The sequence below is a fragment of the Augochlora pura genome, chromosome 11 (genome assembly GCF_028453695.1).
Source record: "Augochlora pura isolate Apur16 chromosome 11, APUR_v2.2.1, whole genome shotgun sequence".
NCBI classification, from domain to species: Eukaryota; Metazoa; Arthropoda; class Insecta; order Hymenoptera; family Halictidae; genus Augochlora; species Augochlora pura.
This window is the reverse complement of record NC_135782.1, coordinates 19256688-19279134: the sequence shown is the minus strand read 5'-3', so window position 1 is coordinate 19279134 and position 22447 is coordinate 19256688. Positions and strand designations below refer to the sequence as shown.

At 52.5% G+C, this 22447-nt stretch overlaps 1 protein-coding gene across 6 annotated transcripts in view; it reads left to right on the top strand.

The window, feature by feature from the left end:
- LOC144476781 (uncharacterized) overlaps nucleotides 1-22447 on the top strand; it is a 237388-nt gene that overhangs the window by 158299 nt on the left and 56642 nt on the right. For all 6 annotated transcript variants that reach the window (XM_078194007.1, XM_078194004.1, XM_078194002.1 and 3 more), the window contains one exon: nucleotides 15530-15643. The gene's annotated coding sequence lies outside the window, so the exon portion shown is untranslated. The remainder of the gene's footprint in view (nucleotides 1-15529; nucleotides 15644-22447) is intronic.

The following is a 22447-nucleotide window of genomic DNA, read 5'->3' as shown; positions in this document are numbered from 1 at the left end:
CGCTTCGCGCCGAGGCGAAAGTGCAGTCCTCCCTCCCTCCCGGCCCCGATCTGCTCGATGCTCGATGCTCGATGCCTCGGCTATAGAACTCCGACTTCCGAGCTTTCCCGGGAAAGCGCGGTGCTTTAGTTGCAAACACTTGTTCCGGCCGGTCGAACGCGAAATGGTCCTACAGTCGCCAACGTCGTCGACGGTCTTCCAGGCTTGCTTGCTTGGGAAGCTTTGCGAGTCGCGAGCAAAATACTATCTTATCGAGCCTTATCTAATCTTTGCTTACACACGTCTTGCTCGTGCCTGTCTTAATCTGGCACTCGTTGATGCAGGGTCACTGAAAATGTCACGGTTCCCGTCGAAAAGCGTAGCTACAATTTTCCGTCCCAGAAAATATTCCCGGCCCTTCGTTATTACGACGCAGCGATATTCCGAGATTTTACTTCCTCGAGTGTTGAAAATTTCCAGTGACTCGTAAAGATGTTCCTGGAAATGGATCGATTGAAAATAGGACAGAGCAAATCGACTCCGAGGCCTTAAGAAGTCTGGGACCGAGCCCCGACGCCCTTCGTTGAATTATTTTGACTGTCGGACGACAGCTTCGTTACAGTCGACCAACCGGATCAATGCTGGATAGATTCGTATTTGCCAAGCTATTGAGAATCAAATGGAACGGTAGGAATTGTGTTTTTGCGGAGGCTTTTGGTCGTTGGGCGGCACGATTCGCATTAAAATCAACGCGACGCGAAAAAATACCGGCGCTCGGGAGAAAATAAGACCGGAGGCGATCGATCCGATCCGATCCTTTGTCCGATGGACGTGCAGCAGCGAGTGCAACCGTTTCACGATTTATCTTCCGCTGCGCAGTTGATTTTGACTCGGCGCCGCACCGTACCGGTGCCGGCCTTTTCGCGATCCCAATTACTAGAATGGTTGGAAGTCATTTTTCCCTTTCTCGGGACAGGTTTGATCAAATCGGCGCGGCACGGCCGGAAAAAATGAGCGGGAGCTGGAGAGAGAGGTAGAGGGAGAGGAGGGAAATAAAAAGAAAACAAACGCGGGTCTGTCCGCTGTTAAAACGCGGCGGGAGAGGAGACGGGACGGGACCCGCTTCCGCGAGCCACGAGCCGAATCGAATCGAGCCGAGGCGAGGCGAGGCGAGGCGAACCGAGCCGAGCCACGAGTTTCGAGGGCCGGCAAAAGGGGTTTGAACGCGGCCACGATAAAAGCGACAAAGCGAACCATACGCTCGGTGGCTCTATTATCGGCGGTAGCGCGGAATTTTCGCGCTGCTTTGTACGCGTTCAATGTGTTTTTCCCCTCCGACCAAGCTTCGCGAGGACGCGACGCGCGGCCGCTGGCCATCGATTGCAAACAGTTTCCCATCGACGTCGCTGTTTTTTAAAGATACAGGCTTTCCATCGTTCCAAATGAATCGAGAGCGACGCGCGCTAGATATAGTTTCGAGTCTCGGTAGATAGTACGGGAACGTTCTTCGGAAACGCGCGTCGATACCCTTGCTCGCGGTAGCAGGCCGATATCGTTCGAAGCGGAGCTCTCGAGAGTAAACAGCGAGCAGGTAAGGTAAGCACGGTTCCCGTTACCACGATCCCGAGCAGGGAACTGTATTCCCGGTCTTTTCTATCGCAGTTCTTACACCGTGTCCCGCGATCGTGTTAAACGATCCAGTTTATCGACGATCGTGGATCGTCCCGTTTCGCCGTCACGATCCTCCAGTTTTCCAGAACCGGATCGTATCCGATCTATATGTAGTCCGGAGATCGCGCGCAATCGGCCCCGCCATCTCTTTAACCTTTAATCCGCGCTGGCTCGGCGTTATCCGGCCGATCGTTAATTACCCGCTCTTTTTGCTTTTTGCTCGATCAAAAGAAGGGATCGGCATCGATCGGTGGGTTATTAAGCGCTCGACGCAGCTCGATGCGACGCGACGCGATTAAAAGATACGGAACCGAACGCGACGATCGCGAGGCGCGTGGAAAACGGGGTTCTCCTGCGTTTCCACGTAATTTACATCCCCACGCGCCTCTCGTTTTTTGCTCGCGATATTTACATCTCCGTCGAGCGAGGAACGCGCGCGGCTATTCGTTTCGGGCGGATTCGGAACGTATTTTCCGCGGCAGCAGAAATCTCGATGGAGCCCCGATGGAAAAGTCCTGCGACCGGTTGCAGGAAACTTCTCGATCCGAAAACCTGCTTGCGAATCTCTGTTCGGAGATGCCGTAAATCGGAAGAAATTCATCCGGCGACGGCATTGGTCCGATTTAAATCAGAGGGCGCATTCGTCAGCCCCGAGCACCAAAAAATATCATTCTACTCGGCTGGAGAAGTTGTTCCTCGCGTGGTCCTCGCGACGGAACGGTTCATCGAGCAGTCGCTACTCGCGCGACTCGCGACGGAGTGATCGATGCGGCCAGGCCGAACAAAAACCGTCCCACGATTCCGAAGGTGTTTACACGAGAATTCGTGCACCTCGCCGCCGTTCGTGATTTCTTCTCGACCCCGACCGTAACCTCCCCGGGTCCAGGGTGCGCGCGCGATCGCGAAGCGACGCAAGAACGATCGCTCGTGAATTTCCAGGCCAACAACAGGGTTCACCGAGCAAAACGCATCGTCGTCCATGGGATCGAAGGTAAAAACCATGATCCACAAGGAACAAGAGCGAACAAGTCGACGTGGGTGGCTCGGCCGGCTTCGGTCGTTTACTCGCGTCGCGGCACCATTCGTGGATTATCGCTCGACTGACACGTGCTAGACAGGATTCTTCTTCCCCGTCTTTCGATCTCCGGATCCTCCTTTTCCCAGGAAGACATTGTCGCGTAGCTGCGCGGAAATCAGCAGAGCTTGAAATTTGTTTTGATTGGCAAGTCGGACGATTAAATGGACTAGGAATAGAACGCTAACAATTCCGTGCGATTAATTCAGTTGACCAAGGTGCTTCCGCGCTTTGACCGTGAACGGCGTTCGTCGGACAGTTTGGCAAACTTTTCCCGACTTTCGCTCGGTTGTCGTGATTTTCCTCGTTCCGCCATTAAAGAAGCCACGGTGCTCGGCCGATCGATTTCGCGGCGTGCCAGGTGCACGGTTCTCTCGTCGAAAGAACATTTCTTCGCCTCGAGCCTCGAGCCTCGAGCCTCGAGCTCGCGTAGAGCGAGAACGCCCGGAACGGTTTGACGCTTATTATATTTGACTTGCCTCGAATAGGAGCGTTGGCCTGCCCGTGAACCGGTGTCTATCTTATCGCGCCTGTCGGAATTTATTTTCGCGTTTCAACCAGACCGTCCCCAGACGTTCTTATGAAACTGTTTTACGGGCTGTTCCTGGCGAAACGATTTCTTCAAATCCAAGCTACCGCCACCGCCGCGGTTTCATCCGATTACATGAAAACTGATCGTAATCAAAAAAATAATCGCGAATGGAATCTGGTTCGCAGCGCTGTCCGTCAATTTTCACCGCGGAGCGTTAGCAGATTCTCCACTAGCCAGCCCGAGCTGTAGATTTTTCACGAGCTGTGCGAAAATCCGACCGTGAATGTTCACGGGGAAAATGAATGCGTCGCGAAATATCCGGGCAATACCGCGATTCCCACCGTGCTCCGCGCGGTCGCAGACAAGCCGGAGAAGTACCGCGTGCGATAAATGTCAAACGCGAGCCAGCCGCGAGCGCGAAACAGTGTCGTTTAGTTGTCGGCCGAATTGCGATTATTTCGACCGGGCCGTTCAGCGAACTCTCTAATGGACGATGATTAACGAGCTCGGAGCGCTGGACAATAAGACACTCGACGTGCTTCGTAATCGTCTATATTTAGCTACGGAAAATAGATCGCCCGGATCGAATCTTCCGAATCGCGCACCAATACACAGGGTGTCCAGAAAGTCGCTCGCAATCCTCTGCTCCGTTTGCAAGTTAGTATAACTGCTCCTTTATTTCCGGCAAGCGCCGAGCGTGGTTCAATCTTCGCAGATTGAACGCCCACGCAAGAGGAGCTCGAGGGCTCGAGCTCGCAAGAAACAATTATTCGCGAGCAAATAATTCTCCGGCGAACGGAGAGAAGGAGTTGTCGCCCCGAAAACTGGTTGCACGAGTTCCGAGGAGAGGACGGAATAGAGTCGAGTGTCCACGAACTTGACGAAACATCGAACGAACGCGACGTCACTCGACCTCGCACCTTCCGCTCTATTCTTGGCCGAGCACACCCACGCCCACGCGATTAGGTAATATGTAACAGCGATTCGCGTACCAAGGGTGACGCGACGCCGATTCGCCGATTGGCCGATTCGCCGGGAAAAGAGAAAGTGGAACGCGTTCGTGCCGTTTCTCGCGATTTCCGAATCCGCGTCGAGCAATCGATACGCAGAAAACGAAGAATGCTCGTAAATATGGTCGATCGTACACACATTTATGAGAATGCTCCGCCATTTTTCGACTCGCGAGAGCAATAGACTGTTGGTGCTACTTCCCAACGTTGGAAATACTTGAGGGAGATTATTGTTGAAAGAACTGGCACGTTTGTCTCTGCGAATTTCCCATGGCTGTGTTAAGCGGAGAGCGCGAGATACGCAGGTAGAAACGACGGAGTAAAAATGGAAAGAGACCGTTCGATCGAAAGTAAATAAAACAGAGATATCGCGGGGGCACCACTTCTCTCTGTGCAGACGTTCGATCGCGCGCAAATTGGCAAACGCGCTAAACGGATAAAAATCCGCAGCGTAGCGTGCTCCGCGTTTCGTGTTTCACAATGGGGAAGGGGATGCGACAGAGTGGTCCGCTAAACCAAAGAAATTTCGTCGACACGATGAAAACCTGTTTTCTATCGATGATTTAACGAGTCCCGCTGGCAATCGCGTTATCGTGTCGCGCAGTCGACGCGGACGGCCAGAGACGAATATCAATTTATTGAAATGCGCCGCGACCTCGATCCCTCTCCCGTCCATCGTTTCTCCCTCCTCTTTCTTTCTCTCTCCCTCTCTCTCTCCCTCCCTCTCTCTCTCTCTCTGTCGGCTTTCCCATCTTTCTCTCTAGCTCTCTCCCGGCGGTCCGCCTCGCTTTATTTATCGACCAAGTCCAGACGTTATACATCGAGCGTTAATTAAGCGTTGGAAATTACCGATTAAAAGCCGATCGCCGGGCCGGCAGCCGCGCGCGCGCGCGCGCCCGTGCTTTGATACGCGCTCTGCCCGCCGGCGAGAAACGCGTAAGTGCTTTTGTAAAGTCACTTTTACCATTGTAATTGAATCCCGTTTGTTTTACAGACCGCGGCAACGGCAAATCGAATATGTTCCCGGCCGTGCCCGATCCCTCCCAACCGCCCATTTTTAATCGGCCCTTTTCGCCACCGCGAGATAATAATAACAACAATGCCGCTACTAATTATTCGGCGCTTCTGCAATCGATAATATCCGGTGCAACCCTTCACTGTGCGGCCACCAATAGCCGTTTTATCCGACGCGTATCGTTACGGGATTCCTGCTTCTTTTCTCAACTCTTTTAAAAGGAGTTTCTAAACATTTGATAACAAAACGAGAGCAGACTTCGGAGCGACCTTGGCCGTGGCACATAGAGACATCGATCGTCGTCGAAGCAACTTGCGACGGAAAAAATTCGGTCACGAATTCCAACGAAATTGTACGCGTTCTTCGCGCCAGCGACCCGATTGACGACGATTCGATCAATCGAATCAGGGCTTCGCGCGTTCCCAACTCTATCCGGTCAATTTAATTGCACTGCGGTTGCATCTTCCGCGGCATTTTCGAGAGAGTTCGAATGGCATCGCGAACGCGGCCCTCGCTTCAGAAACGGCCGATAAATAATTGTTCGAGCACCGTCGATAACCTGATTTTTTAGTCCGCCGCCGCGTCGCTTGGCTTAGCGTGGCCTCTCGAACCGCCCGATCCGATGATAATTTCCAGTATAATATTGGAGCATCGTTGAGCACCGATCGCGATCGCGTGGTTTCTGGCGTGGATTGGCTCCGGCGCGGTTCCATCGACGGGCATTTTGATATATGACCCGGCCAAATCGTATTCAACGTTAACGACCAACGCCGTTCCAGTGGACCGACGATAGCCCGGCCCGGCCCGGCCCGGCCCGACGAGAGAGACTCGCGTCCCGTTAATTCCGCATCAAGCGTAATTAGACCGTCGAATCGCCGATAGGTCGCACCGGTGAACTCGGCTCGACGTCGCTCCGGCTAGCCCCGACGTTTCCCCTTTTTCTCTTTGGTCTTTCGTTTTACAACGAGTCCGCGAAACAGCGTCTGTTTTTCGATAGAATCCACCGGCGAGCAGTTTCAGCGATTTAATCCGACGAGGCACGGTGCTTTGAACTTTACACGAGGCGACGGTTAACGAGACGACCGGTCTCCGCGCACGCGACCAAAGACGACCCGCTAGAGAGCTAGAGTTTCGTCCCTCGACCGTCGAAAGAACGGAGCGCGGTTGTTCCAGATTTCCGTAAAACTCTGTAACGGCGCGGGAAACGGTCGTACGAGTGGCTATTGGAGTTCCCGTATGGGTTAACCGGCTGCATTATGGGGTAGGAGTCGTCGTTAACCCCGGCGTTAACCCCTGTCCGTGCAATCGCAGCGCCTAGACGGTTGAGACAGTCCCGAGGATTATTAAACGATAAGTTTTGTGTTCGTTTTCGGATAATGGGACCAGTTGGGAGCGCCGCTGCATTAGTTTACGAGCAGACGATCGCTATCTCCGGGAATTATATTGCTGCAAGGAGGAAACCCGCCTCGCCAGTTTGCTGAAGGTGAAACAACGTATGCGACCGTCTGCTGCGTTAACCTTGCAACGAAATGCGTGGCGCCGGTTTCTTCGGAAATGCTGCTCGATAACCTGCTTGGCCGATGCGTCGCGCGGTATTTTCTCATTAGACGCGTAAATGGTTGACCGGTGAACGGGGGTGATCGAATCGGAAAACAGGGCATCGTTGGATTCGCGACTATGGTCGCAGCTTGTCAATTTGATTCTTCTCGTCCGGAGAGACGAGATGCTAGCGGATGCCACTCCGGCAGCTCGTCTCGATCGTTCTCGATCCGCTACGGCTCCCGACCAGTCCCCGGTGGCAGCCCTCGATCCTGTAGCACCGATGTCCCCGATATTCCCGGATCAGAGGGCAGCGGAGCGCGTCCCGAACGAAGCCTGCTCTCCCCCCGCGGGCCTTGTCCGACGACCCAGCCAACTTATCGCAGCCGGAGGAGCGAAAAATCGGCGCGAGTGATTTATAGTTAAACGCCGGGCAACTGTAAATCTTCATTTCCAATTCCGAGTTTGTCTCGCGCGGAAAGGAGAGCGCTCGCCGGCAAAGTTCGCGCGATTTATCTTCGTCCGCGGGAACTTTTGTCGTGCCGGTGAAAATATATTTCAATCCGGCGTGGCGCGGCGCGGCGCGGCGCGGCGCGAGCGACGTGAACGATTTCCAGCGAATCGCAGCCGGCGCGGCGATCGAGGACAGGTCGATCGCGATCCAGATTCCGGCTAGCTGGAGCACGAGCGCGACGACACCGACGTCTGTTTTTGTCCCGCGAGCGCATCGCGACGCTGCGACGAGCTAATCGACCGGCCGGTGGACAATAATGCTCGGTGTTTTCGGAAATCCGAGGACACCGGCCAGCGCCGCGGTTTCCGCGCGTGTCCCAAACCGAGGAATAGATGTGGACTCGGAGTAATGCACCGTTACTGCACCGCAGTCGCTGCAGTCGCGTCCGTCGAACGCGCCTGTCGCAGATTTTTCACACGCGATAACGACAGCTGATCCCGTGACGGATTTTGCTTCTTTTCCTTTTTGTAACCAAGTAGGAATCGCGTTTGCTCACTCGAGCGCACGAAATGCAATAGGTTGTATAAAATGCGATCGATCGACAAGCACCGAGGCGAATCGACGCGATCCGTTTGGAAACCATTAGGATTGCGGGCATATTTCGTCGTAATTACCAATGACCGATCTCCGACGGCATTTTCGATTACCAACACACACTGATTCGCCGAGCATTCCTAGTCAAAGATTCCCACAACGTAACAGAGTTCCTCGGAGGGCGGGTCGACGGACCGGCGGGCCGGAGGGTCGACCGGTCGACCGAGGTCGATTATCAAGTAGTCTCGGACATTCCGAGCGGTCCGAGGCCGGACTATAAACGACCGCAACTACTTTCTCCTTTGGGGACGATGCTGATTACGGTCGAGGAGGCGGGGCCAACGAACAGCCGAGGATTATTACGACAGCGTAATCCGCGTCGTCTTTACGCGAGGAATTACCCGAGCAGGCCGCAAAACGCGATGCGCCACGTTTCGCGGTCACCGGAGGAAAAAATGAAAGTTTCGACGGTGGACGGGACACCATCCTCCTTTCGCAACCAGCGTTGCACCGTTAACGATAATGCTGCTATTAGAGTCCGTTCCGCGGAAGAAATTCGCCGGCCGGAACGATCCGTTCTTGAACTAGAACTTTTCACAAAATTCACCGTTTTCCTCGGTTTAATAGCCTACGGCGTGGACCGTAAAATCTGCGTTAGCTCGGCGTTAAAAATGACTTCGCACTCGCACCGGTGTTGCGGTATCGTGTCGTCGAGATCCTATCTCTCCTCGCATTTGCTCGAGAGCAAAGCAGTTTCCGTCCGTCAATTAGCAGCTGCCGTTTTTTTGTATTTTTTTGTATTTTGATTGCGCGGCTTTGGTCGCAGCGCTGTTCGCGTCGATAGCATCGAACGGGTTTGACGTAAACAGTTTCGGAGCGCGGCAGCGTTCAAAAATAAAGGAAAAAGGGCTCGGGCAAACACTGCAAACACATATTCGATCCCCGTCCCTGTTTCTGAATAACAGCTATTTCTGCGGCACGCTCGATCTACATTTTGCAACAATAGCTATTACCCGTTCATATATCGGCGCAGAAGTCGGCGGATGCAACGATTCAAATGAAAATCCGCCGCTTCGGATTCAAGGCAAACATTTCGCTGAAAAATAGCACTCTCTGCCCGCCGGAAATGGAATTGAAAGAAGGTACGGGGGGATGTTTCCTTACCAGTGTTCCCAGTTTATATTCGTTCAACTTTATTCGATCGTCCCTCGTGTCGGCGCGACCCGGCGAATAGAAACTCCGGATTCTCGCAGGTATCTCTTCGTCTCGGAAGCAGCGGATCCGATCCATTTGGCGTAATTAAATCGTCGCGATTCACCGAGCGACGTTTAAAAGCGAACGGGAACGAGTCCGAGTCGCGCATACGCCGCGAACGAATATCGTTTTTGGTATCGCGAACGAATCCTCGGAACTCCAAACGAATCACCGCGCTCCGACTTTGCGTCGTTTGGTCGTTTTGCCGGACGGGATCGCTGGATCGTAACGGGCGAAATGCTGCCCAAGGTGGGTCTTCCTTCCGTTGGATCAGGTTTTCCGGCTCCCGGCTCGCGGTCGCGGTCGAGCGGCGCGACAGAAGGTCGAAGAATCGAATTGATCGGTGGAAAAATAGAAGACGGACGGGACGAAAGCGGAAAAAGAACGAGCGATCCGAACGAATACAATTTGTCAGAGCTTTTAACGCGACAGTCGGGGAAACAATCGCTTCCAGTCGGGAAAGGTCGATGATTTCGCCGCATTTTTATTTGATATACTCGAAATCTTTTCGAATATCTTGGTCGAAGGACGTGTAATAAAAAGTGCGAGATACACCCCGGTTTGCAGGCACGAGGTCAAAAGGCAAGCCAGTTGTTACGTTATCCAGAGAAAAGTGGCAAAAGTCAGCAAAGCGAATCGAGGGAAGATTTCGCGATACGGAATCGTCGATACCGAGCGGTTCCTCGGAATATTAAAGCGAGAGAGAGAGAGGAAGAGCGAGAGAGAGAGACGGTAGCGGGAGGAGAGGGAGGAGGCGAGGCGGGAAGATGGTGGAAATAGGTCAGGGGGCAGAGGTCAGACGCGAGGAAAGAGAACGGTCATGGCTGCCTTAGAGAGCCTCCTTCTCTACGGCACGCGTCGCGCGGTCCTCGTTGCTCGCGCGATCGATCACGAGCGGTTCGTTCTCCCTTTCCTTTCGTCTTGCCTTTCCCGCTCGATTTATCACTGGGGAGACTCTTACGCTTACGCTCCCCGAAACGACCGTCGTCGATCAAAATACACGGATTACGTTGACTAATCGATGAACATTGCATGCTGAAACGCGGAATGAACTTTGTCGAGAGGATGCTCTCGGTACCGAAAATTTCCTGCTAACTCGCAGACCTCGATTTATCATCGTCCTTTGCTCGAGTCGTCGTCGTCGTCGTCGTCGTCGAACGCGCTTTGCCATCCGAGCAAACGAGAAAATCTATCAACGACGAGAACGAGCGAGTCTTCTATCGAATCCATATTTTTTTAATATCAATTCGATCGTAAACGTATTCGACCGGCTAGCCACGCGAAGCGGCAGACTTCTTATTTAGAATAAAAAAAAAAGAAGAACCGAGAACTCGTCGTCGGCCGCGACGGGAAATCCTTAAATCATTCCTAACAGTTTCAATCTCGCCAGACCTTGGAAGTTTTACGCCGCACCGAGTCGTACTTACCTCGAAAGTTCCTTCCAAGTTACAAATTAACTCGGGAGTAGTTGGGGATTTCGAGGACTTCTGGAAATCATGCGCGCGAACGAGAACGACATCTGAAAGCGCTTTTTCTTCGCGCGGCGACGGAACTTTCGATGAAATTGTTAGCCAGGGGACCAAGTGGGAGACGGTCGATTGTTTGGAATTTCGTCGAGGAGAACTCGAAGGGATTAGAAAATCGAAAAACTGTGCAACAAATGTCAGATATAATATCTGTTACTTTTCGACGGAATCCTAGATCTTTGGATAAAAGAAATCCATGGAACGTCCGAGTCCTCGCGCGACCGTTTACGCGACCAAAGTGGGACGGCTTCGGCTTCGGCTTCGGTCGCTGGTTAATTAGCGGACGAGGCGGGTGAAAGGTGGCATTCAAGATGCCTAAACAAACTTGGCTAATTACGGGAGCACACGACGAACGTACGGCATTGAAAGAAAAGGGAAGAACCTCTCGCGGCTTTCCACGGGACAAGAGTATCGCTCGGCGAGTCCCCGGGGAGCTCTGGAAAGTCGCCCGCTGCATTTACCGCGGAATACAAAACCGCCTTGCCTCGAGTTGGCCGGCCCGTTCCGGCGGACCTTTTTAGATTCAAACTCGGCAACTTGCCGTTTGTTTCGAGTGGCCGGGCGCTCGCCGGGAAGCGATACTTTGCCGTCGCAGCTTCCGGGCCGAGTCGACACGCGAAAAAGTTTCCGCAAACAGCAACAGCGTCGGCGACTTTTCACGAATTATCGGGCCGCGTTTCGTAGTACAGCGTCCCGACGTTGCCGCTAATTGGCGTTGCAATTTCCCTCTCGCAGAGAGCAGACTGTCCACTCGTCGGCGCTGGTCGCCTCGCTCTTTACCTCGGAGGACTTTGCGCGGACTTAACTCGACGATAACGAACCGCTCTCTGCTTCGGTTCGACGGCGCTAATTGGTTCAGCCGAAACCAGCTCGAGTTTCGTTCGCTCGGCAATCTACATTTATCGTCTCGGCGGCGAACGCGAGCGCGCGCGCGCGCGCCCTCGCGCTCGCGGAATTGTAAAGCGAGCCGGATTCGGAGCTCGCGCGGAATCCAATTGCTGAACTTGGACGGGATCGGCTAACGAGACTGCAGAGTTGTTTTGCTCTCTGTCGCGGCAGTCCGGTGCCGCGGCGGAAAAAGGGAACCTTTTTCGAAACCCGACAGAAATCCATCGGACGCGTACCGTAAGACGGTGCGAGTCGACGAGTATGTAACACGCGCGCAACTCGGCTAACGGCTCGCGGGCTCGAACGACGCGACGATCGGATGGCTCGTCTCTCCAGGAATCCTCGGACATTGACGCGTCGAGCGATTAGCGTGTCGAGACCGTATCGAAAGTATAACGCAGGAACGAGAGAGGAACGGGACAGTGGATAATGCCAGGTATCCCGGTGTTTAGTCGATCCTTGGCACCGTAAACCGCTAATGATACGGTGCCGCGCCGCCGGTCTCCGGTGCTTGTACAGTATCAACCTCCTATTACTATAGGAAGAAGACATCGATCATTCGGTACACGATGAAGTCGTAAACGCGATCAACGGTGGAATCCCCTTTTGGTTCGAGCGACATCAAACATCGAAGATACGAGTGCTATTTAGCGATATCGCCCCAATGAAACGATTTACATTCTATTTCGTTTCTGTTTCTGCATGTTAGACTCCTCTTGCATCCTTATAATGTAGGCTATATGTAGCTCGAGTTCCCGTCCGCCAACATATTGTAGGATGTGTGTAGTATGACCGTGTGTGAAAGGGCGGTACGATTGAGACGCGATATGATCGAAGTGCGGCATGTTTGAAGACGCGGTGCGAGTGAGACGCAGTGTAATCGATCGCGAGATGTTTGGGGACAGCGACGCGATTGAGACGCGGCACGATTGAAGCGCGGTATGTTTGATGACACCTGGGCGAATGGAGTGCGCTTGTTTCTGACCACGTATAAAAGGAGGTCCTACGGAGGTCTCAGTCTGTTTTCAACTTTGCGTGGGGGAGATCCTTGTGCGAGAGTTTGCGAGTTTATCGAGAGAACCGCGTGGAAAATCGTACAATATCGAAGTTTAACATCCGAGAAACTCGGTGCGCTTGGCGTCATCGAGGATACGATCGTCTATTGAACGTCAGCGAAACCGAGCGGGGGCGGGAACGGAAACGGGCATCTGCGTCAGGGGATGCGACTTCTATTACGTCATGTCAGTCGCCTCGCAGACAGAACGCCCGATGCGTTCCATCTCGCCCCAGAAGAGGGCAACTCGTTAAATTACCATGGAACGTTTTTCATCGCGGGACGAAGGAGGGAGGGACCCGCTCCATCAAATTCGAGGACGAATCTCGCGACGATCCTGGAAGAGATGCTGTTTAAGAAAACCGTTTCAACGAGACGATTCTTGTGTTTCTCGATTCGAGTGGATACCGCGACGAACGAATCGGTTGCTTCTGAAACCAATTAGTTCGCCCTAGCGTAGCTTCGGAACATATCGCACCTGTTACCTCCCAGTCTTTCCCGTCGGGACCATCGTCCGAGGTTTCCCTCCGTAGCAGAGTTTCGCGCGAGCGAAACAATTTTCGAGAACACGATATCGGACGCGATGGGAAAATGGACCGGGTTTGATCCGTGTCGTTTAACGTCGTTCCATGGGTCCTATCGAGTCAGCAAGATTTCATCGAAAGCGCCCCGAGGATCGACGCCGCCGTTCCGCTCGGTTCCGCGCTTATCGCGAACTCTCGACGGCCATCTCCTCCTTCTCTTTCCTCTTTCGATATTTTTCTCTCTATTTGCCTCCATTTCTCTCTCTTTTCTCATTTTTCCCCGTCTCTCTCCCTCTCCCTCCTCTCTTTCTGTTTCTTTCTTTACGTTTTAGCTGCGTTTCTCGGCCGTTCTCGCTCGTTGGTTGCTCGTCGGTCGGCCGGTGGGGCGTTCGCGAGACAGAGACAGAGACAAAGGGTGCCCGACATAAATAATTTATCCGGAGGCAGAGATCGCTGCCGCAACGGTGTATGTTGCATTAAATATGAAATCCAATATAAAGTTCCGCGCGAAGAGCAGAGCAGCTAGCGCCCTTCCTGAGCCCATTACGCGGATCCTACGCGGAAGTTTACGCGCGCGAGACGCCGCTCCGCGTGCGATTACACCGTTAACCGTGATCATTAAACTGCGGATCTGCCGGCGAAACGAAAATTTCCAGCATCGGTTCCGGGAAACACCGGCCGAAACGAAGTTTATCTCCTCTCTCGATCGCTCGAACGAGGCGGATTTCATGAGACTGCGAACACGGTCGCTCCGCGGAGAAATAATAAGCGACGCGTCGATCGAGACTGCTTCGTCCTTATTTAAAATATCAATTTATTCGAGTTCCGGGAAATTATGTACCTCGCTTCTTGCCTGTCTCCGATGCGGTCGAACGCGTCGCCAACAGGAACGACGTGGCAATTTCAGTTTCGAGAATGTCACACGGTTTATTCGATTCGAAATTTCGCCGGATATATTTGCCGATACGTCTAAATATCGAGAGCTTGCGCGCCGGTTTTAATCGCCGACAGAATCGTTGTTAATAATTAATCTTATCCTTCGCGTTCAACCGTGATATCATTTGATATTATCTGCCGCCGGGAGTCCCTCGCGGCGCCAGGCAGTTTGATTTGTTCAGCGCAGAGAGAGAGAGAGAGAGAGAGAGAGAGAGAGTGAGAGAGAGAGAGAGTTCGCTCGGGAAACAATTAAACGCTCGCAGTTTCATATCGCGCACCGTTTTCCCCCGATATTTCAAAGTATTTCGGAACCGGAACCGGCAAAACATTTCACTCGCGAAGAGTTTAAAGAACTCCCACGCGTGCTATCGCTCGTCGCGGAGAAAAACATGCGATCGCACTTTTCGTATTGTTTCGCTGCTCGTTAACGGGCACGCGTACACCCGATGCGAGGCGATTTGTAATTCATTAGCTAATTACGACTCGCAAGACTGTACGCGATCAGCTACGATAACGTTCAATTAACGGGCTCGCGGACCTACTACGATCACCCCCCTGCCGTGTGTTTATGGACTGCGAGCTATTTTTATTTCTGTCCAATTCTGCGCGCGCGATAATTCTTTTACCAATATTACCGTATCGCTGCGCGAAATAAGTATCGTTTACCTCGATCGAAGATAACGAATAAAATCCTTTAAAAAAGGAGGAAAGAAGGGAAGCAGCCGGCCGGGCAAAGTATGTATGCGACGTCAGGCGAATGTTTTCGTCGAAAGAGAGCAACGATGCCGTTACAGAAAATACTTTTCGGTTGCCGGCTGCACCACCAACGGCCGTCGAAATTGACGACGATAGCTGCATACTAGTCGCGGTTCTTGAACGCAGCGCGGATAACAGACGGCGGCGGTAGTAAAGCGTGCATCGACGTTCAATCGTACGCGTCGCTCGAATATCGATGCAGCCCGGCTACCCCGGACCCCATGGGGTAGCCGCGCCGGGCTGCATTTTCCATCGATCGTCGGCCAACTGCGTTCATTCGATATATTTTTTAATATCAAACTTCCACCTTGTACCTGAAAGCGATATTGTAACAGGGGGGTGGGGGTCTGCTCGTCCGAGTTTCAAAGCGAGCGAAAATTGTGATCGCTGTCGACTGTTGTCGAAACGAGCCTGTGGAAAGCGTTTTTCAACCTACACGTCCGGGATAATTAGAGAAGCCTGATTATTTGAAACTGCGGAATTGCGAAGCGTCGAATCGAGAAAGAATCGAATCGAAAAAAAATCGAATCGAATTAATCGCGTCGCCTCGTGATAAATCGCTCGGCTTTAGTTTCGCGCGGCTTTTGGGACTCGATGCAAGTTGCCCCGTCACATTTTCGCCGCTATTAGCCGAGTATTAGCTCTCGGGTCGGCTCTCTACGTTTACTTGAACGACGCTCGACGGCGTTAAAACTCATCCCCCTTATTTCTCGGTTTTTCAGGATGCAGAGACAAAGCCGGAGTAGCTCGGAGGTGGAGGTTGCGCTTATGCGCCCCGTAAGCACCGCTGGCTAATAGCACCCCGGCCCATCCCCGACACCCTGCAGCCACACCAGGTACGGTACAACCTCTTTACGTTTGTCTTTTATGTTTCAAACGACGGCCACATTTACGACGAATATGTTCGTCGCCGTTTCTGTTCTCCCCCGCGTTCCGATTTCGACCATTATACATATTCTGAACGCATCGGCGGCATCCCGTCGCTATCGGAATCGGAATCGGAAGTAAGAGAGCGCCGCGTCGAATCGATCTCTCGATCGACGGCGAACACCGTGCTCGATTCTCGAGACCGACGACGCGACGCGAATCAATTTCTCGGATCGAGCGGACGCGACGCGAGGACACCCGACGACGTGAAAAATGGCTCCTGCAGACGTTGTTACTCGACCCGCGACCGCTGAAACTTTATCGCTTATTGTCGCGACGCAACGGAGCTTCTCCTATGGAATCCCTACAGCGGCCTCGCTCGCGTTGTGGGGAAGGGCGCCGCGGCATATTTCAGATTCAAATCGTCGGATATACGGCACCGAAGTGGTATTAAGCGGCGAGATCGTAAAGACTTCTTAACGGAAGTGCGTGGCGAGCGTTTTACTGCTTCAATAATTAATGGATCGCCGTAAATCAAGGTTAACGCGGTCTCCAATGGCGACAAATTCCGCGGAAAAATTCATGCCGCCCTCTTATCTCCGCCCTTATGCAGCACTCATTCTATTTACAATTATCTATTGCACGATTGTCGCAGCGTTCAAACGATTATAGCACATTATTGTCCTCGGTCCCTGGCATGCCGGTTCGTCGGGTTGCGGCAGCAGAATGCGCTTTTCGCGGCCATCGCCTCATTTTTGACGACGGTTCCCGTCGTCGTTGCCTTATGAACGAGGCATTCGCGTAATCCCAGCCTTTCTGTATTATTTAATATCCCCCGACGCGGCGTACCCGTGGCCGGCTTTCCTCGCGCGGTTTACATTCTGTTCCTAGCCGGGCCGGGCTCTCCTCTCGGTTACTACCACGTGTTTGCGTTTCAAATAATTCTTTATGCGCCGTGTTATCCGCGATGCTCGCCCAACGTCGCTCTCGTTTAGAATACGAGAGAACAGGTGTCCTAAAAGTTCCCAAAGTCATTCGAGTTCTTATGGAAGGAAGGTAATCGATCGGAGGCTGGAATTCAACTCGCGTTTCAACCTGCAAATAGAATATCAGGAAAATTGAGCGACAGTGGAAGCGAGAGCAAATGTTGAATTTCGAAGCAGAAGTTTCGCGGGTGTCCTGGATCGGTTATGGTTATGGGAACGGAAAATATGCGTCGAACGCGATATAGTCGGATCGAACCGGTCGCGGAACGGACGGACGAGCCAGTCCGATCGGAATTGCTAATTAAGCGCGTGTAAAATTACTGTAAATCGACGGGTCGACTATTATCGTAAACAGGCTACCCCGGCCGCGAGTAATTCACCGGGCGCGGCCCGCTCGCTCGCTCGCTCGCTCGTTCGTTTATCTGTCGCGACCAAATACGGAGCGATTCCAGACGATTCCATCGTTTTCGGAATTAACGCGCGATCCGATCGTGATCCGGCCACGAAGCTCCTTCCACGCCGATAAATACATTGAAACTCGATCGGGGTTTATGACACCTATGTTGCCTTTTTACGGCGTCGAAATAAAACGGACAACGAATTCGTGCCAGCTTATCGATCAGCCTTGCGCATGAACGCTCGGCTCGTAATTTTTTTCCAATCATGTATTAGGTTGCTGCATATGAATACTATATACATACTATTTAGCCCGTAAAAACTGTCCGGAATGTTTAAAATAGTGAAAGTCGCTTGGCGAAAGATCTATATTTTACTTCATTTAATTTCGCAATTGTTTTGTACGACGTGTGCGTAGTTTTTATGGGCTAAACAGTATGTAATATACTATAGTTTATTGATCCGAGAAATCAGAATTTCTTCAAGACAGACATCTATGAATTAAACTCGCGTTGGGAAAAGAGTATTGAAACAAATGGGGCACATTTTGATTGAATCAATAACTTTTGAAAAAAGATGTGCAGTTTTATATATACTCGCTTAAAAATCCGGCATTTCATATGCACCAACCTCTAATATTTACCAAAAATTGCAAACAACTCTTTCGAAGAATTATTTTTGTTGCTCTTCCTTTTCGAATATTATGAATCTTTTCCGTTCTAGTTTCGTATTTATTGAATTTCGCTCGGGAATGTAAGAGATGCGCGAATAAAATAACGAAGCAGAATTTTTCAACGTCGTTGCTATTTTTCGTGGACGAAGCACCGAGAAAATTCTGCCGATGGCTTTCGCGTTGGCAGGATTCCAGGCTAATTGAGAAAGAGTTTTCGAGTTGCCACGGTTCCGGCGAGCGGTACGGCTAACAAGATCCCAAAGTTGGTTGGCGCTCGTGGATCCGATGGCCTCCACCCGCTTACAAATTCCATCTCGGCAGAATAATTATAATATTATTCCGGCGAGAGCGCATCGCGATCGCGATCGCGGCGCGCGATCGATGCGAGCGGAAGGATGCTTGGCGCGTGTCTACGATTTCTTTGCCGCGCGGCTGGTCGCGTAATTACGGGAGATGTGATTCGGCCGAGGCGAACCTCGCGTCTCGGAGCGGTCGCATGAAATATTCGAAGCGCTCGGAACGTCGGATTCATGAATATCGCGCGACGCGTATGAATTAGTCGGGAACAACGATGGAAGTTTAATCGGGACGTGTCGTGGCCTTCCTATCCACCCTATCCTCCCTATCCTCCCTATCCTCCCTATCGGTCTGCGGAGGAACGCGGCCCAGGCCCGGATCCAGAGAATTCGCTCTCCTTTTGCCAAAAAGTCGACGTTCCATCGACACCATCATCCCGACGCGCCCGCCTAGCGGAATCTCGCCGGTGATAGAACGCTAACGCTTTCATCGAAACCTTCGCCTTTGGAATGGAATTTCACGGCGAGCCTCGGTCTTTAACATTCTTGTGCGATAGTCGAGCGAATTAAAGTTACGTTTCGAGAGAAACGATTCGCAACAATTTTAAACGAACCTTGGATGCATGCTGGACGAGAAGATCGTCCCAGTGTCCCAATTGTCTCGAAAGTTTCTTCTCCAAATATTGTCTCGGAGAAGAACGGCGAGCAAAGACACGCTGCATTTTATCAAGAAAATTGCGTCTCGCGATTCAAAAGTCACGAGTCGCTAAATTGCCGGCGTCGCGCGTGCCGCTCGAAACGATCTCGAGGTTAGCATTCTCCAGAAATCGTTCGAAGATCTAGACCTCGAGAGCAGTCCTTGCTCCGCTTCTTCTCCCGCACAGGCGTTTCAATTACCGCAGTTTCCCTCTTGCCCGAGTTTCCTCGTGGAAACGTTTTATCATAGGAACGAACCCGGCAACTCGACAGCGAGAGCGACAGCCGGCGCGCGCGCGGCTCGCTTTCGCTCTTCCCGATTCCGATGGCGGAGAGAAAACAGAAACAGAGCCTTTTAAAGACTCGCAACCACTCCGGGACACGGTAATTCAGTTCCGCCGAGGTTCTCCTCCTCCGTCGCGATTTCCCCTCGAGTCGTCCAGCCCCCACCCATCGCCGCCTCAGCGATCCATAAATTCTCCGTTATCGAGGATTCTTTTAATCCGTTTGGCATCGCGAAAGAATAGAATCCGCCGGGTTTTTCGATTATTTCCGTCTGTTCGTTTCTTGCGGAAAGGTGCGTCGACCCTTTGCTCGCGTAGCCATCTATTAACAGAGATTGAAATCGAAAATCGCGAAAATCGATCTCGATTGGTCAACCAAAAAGAGGTTAGACGCTCGAGGAACTTAATTTCCAGGAAACTGCATCTCCGCGTACTGGGTCGCCCCGACGCGGAGCCTCCATGAATCATGAACAGTACGCCGCGGCGCCTCGATCCAAACGTCTCGAAAACCAGCGTAAAAGTCGACACGGCATGACACCGCTCTTGGATTCGCGTGCACTCCCCATTCGAGGGTCACCGGTGGTATACGAGGATACGGATACGATAAAACGGGATCGTAAAAAGATACTCGAGCTCCCGCGAGATGGTTCTCTCGCCTGTCACGTTTTCCACTGTGAATAAGACGGACGCGTAACTCGCGGATCGCCCCCTGTAGCCCCGAAGCGTTCGACGGCTCTAAAGCTCTTTTGGAAAACAAGGATGGCCGGTGGTCGACGCAGCTTCCGAAGAAAAGTGTTGTCGATTGGAAATTTCAGAACCGAAATGCAAAGCTTCCGACGGATAGCGCGAAAGAGATCGGAGCTATCGACGCAGCCAATCGCGCGTGAAACCTGCGCCGATCGAGGCGATTTCTCCAGTTCGACCGCTTCGAAATCTTTTTCTTGCGCCATCCTCGCTCCTTCTCGCTTCCACCGGTTAAATAAGAAACTATACCGTTGCTCGACATAATGCAATTAAGCAGGCTTATCAGCAACCATCGACGTTGCATGCTATGATTTAGGTTAAACCTGGGTTGGATTTAATAACACCTTTGCAGCTCGCTACATCGCACGCAACATTGTCACTGCCGTATCATTTATTCACGCCCGCATTATGCAGATCGCCCCGGCGTCGATGCAAATGCTGATGCAGTTCTATTCGATCCAAAGTTTCTCGCGCACACAGTCTCTCGTAAACGAGCAATCTTCTCGCACGATTTTCTTTTCAAGCCCACCCTTTTTTCAATGAAATTGTTGCGATTATAAGTAGAAGTCTCGCAATTCTTCTAAATTCTGTACGAACGCGTGTCGGACGTAGCTAATCACGGGGCTTCCCTCGGTCTTGTACGACGACAAAGACCACCCTCTGTTTCCTAACAAAGTTGTCAGTCGCCGGAGCGTTTTATGGCGAAACAAGGAAGTTATTATGTTTGCGCCATCAAGAATACGACTCGGCGAGCGTGCGGCGGCGGGGATACGTGGCGCGCTTTTCGAGACCGAATCAGCCGAGTTCTTTCCGTTTCGCGGCGCGGCGCGGGGCGGCGCGACCGTTTGCCGGGGACCGCGATGATGTGTTGGTTCAGCGGCATTGAGGGGAACACGGCACACGGAACGCTAACGCAATTACGCCACGTTCAAGCTTAATGAAAAGCGTCACGGCGCCGTCCGGGCTTCATTATTGCGGCCGCGCGCTTTTCGCCGAAAAGAATGGACGCGGAAACAACGGGTTTCGCCGAAGCTGTTAATTGTGGTCGCCGTTTCGACCGGAATCCTCGGAACCTCCTCCTCCTCCTATCTCGCGCGCTTCGACCATTTTTCCACGAATTATTCCACCCCCGATGCGAGATTTCGAAACTCTTGCCCACGCCCGTTGCAAATAACCGACTCGATTTATTGCAGAAATCCAGGATATACTAAACGGAAAATTGAATCCAGCAAGCGGGCAGAACGACGATATCGCGGTGGTTGGCAGAGTATTCGATTCGCTCGGGCACTCGCGAAACGGAACGATCGAACAGTGGCGCGAGCGAGAGAAAAGCTCAAAGCCTCCGACACGGATCGCTCCGTATTTATAGGCGCTACGTGTTGTTATTCGCGGGTTCGAAGGTTACCAGCAGACAAGATAACACGGCTCTCTCCCACAAACGAGAACCTCGTCTTCAAAGGATGTCTCGTGGAGAGGCGGCGGCAGCTTTAAAGCTCCTTCTCCCAACTCTTTCGCAGCTCTCACTTCCCCAGCTAATACACTCGCGCGGACACGGTTGTTCGCAAAGCGGGGCTGTCGCGTCGCGCCACGGTTTCAACGACTCCACCGTATTCGAATGAATAGGAAAATCCCTGAAAAAGTGATATTGTTACACGTTTCTAAGGTCGATTCTATAAAAGAAAATATCGCGGCAATTCGAGCGGACTGTTGTGCCGAAACAGATTCGTTTGATTCAAAGGGAAGACGTTTCCAGCGGCAGGGAATCCAGCGAACGTGAAATTGCGAGGTCGGAAGGTATCGGCCGAAGCAGTTTGGCAAAAGCCGAGTCGTGGCGGGCGAGCAAAGAGAGCTCCGCTTTCCGCGAGGACAGCCCGGGGAGGACGAGTCCAACCCGCGCCGTTTCATCTCTGCCCTTTTTCACCCTCTTGTCTCTCGCAGACTTTCGACTCGCGCTGCCTCGTTTGATGGAAGCGTTCTTCCTCCCCTTTTGGACCGACGATCGCGAGGGATTAGACCTCCAAACTGAGATTTCCTGCCTCCGAGGTTCATCGCGTCGCAAATTAATAAAACCATGCCCCCCTTGCGCAACTTTCTTACCATCTTCATTTTTTGGTAGCCTCAGTTCGTCTTTATCGTCTTCGAACATCGATGTACTAGCTGCGCTCTTTTCAGACCGAATAAAATTCTGATTTCTCGTCATCGGTGTTACCGGAAGGAACTTTGTGTTGGCGCGCGATCTCTGACATTCGCAGGTTCGCGGGACGATGGGCGAGCGGGGCGGAGGACGGCGCCTCGCGGGACGTCCCATTAAAATATTTCTCGGCTCCTTCGAGTCCGCTTTAAATCCGGCCGTAAAACGCGCGCGGCCTCGTATTTTCGCGGCACCGTGCGAGAATTTCTGCCGGAGCGGGCCGACCTCCGCCGTTTTCGTGCCACGAATTCGGAAGTGGGAGTAAGGGCTCGACCCCGGGGATTCGTCGTCTTTCTGGATACGAGCGGAGAGGACTCGTTTCGTCGTTTAAGCTCCGCCGGGGGACCGGCAGACCCGGAATTCCGGCTTGAAAGGTCGCCAAGTTTCGTCTCGTCTCGTCTCGTTTCGTCTCGTTTCGTCTCGTCTCGTTCCACGGCAGATGCGCGCGGCGCGGCAGCCGCTTCTCTTTGCCGCTTCCCGCCTCGCGTCCGAGGAACAACGGCTCTT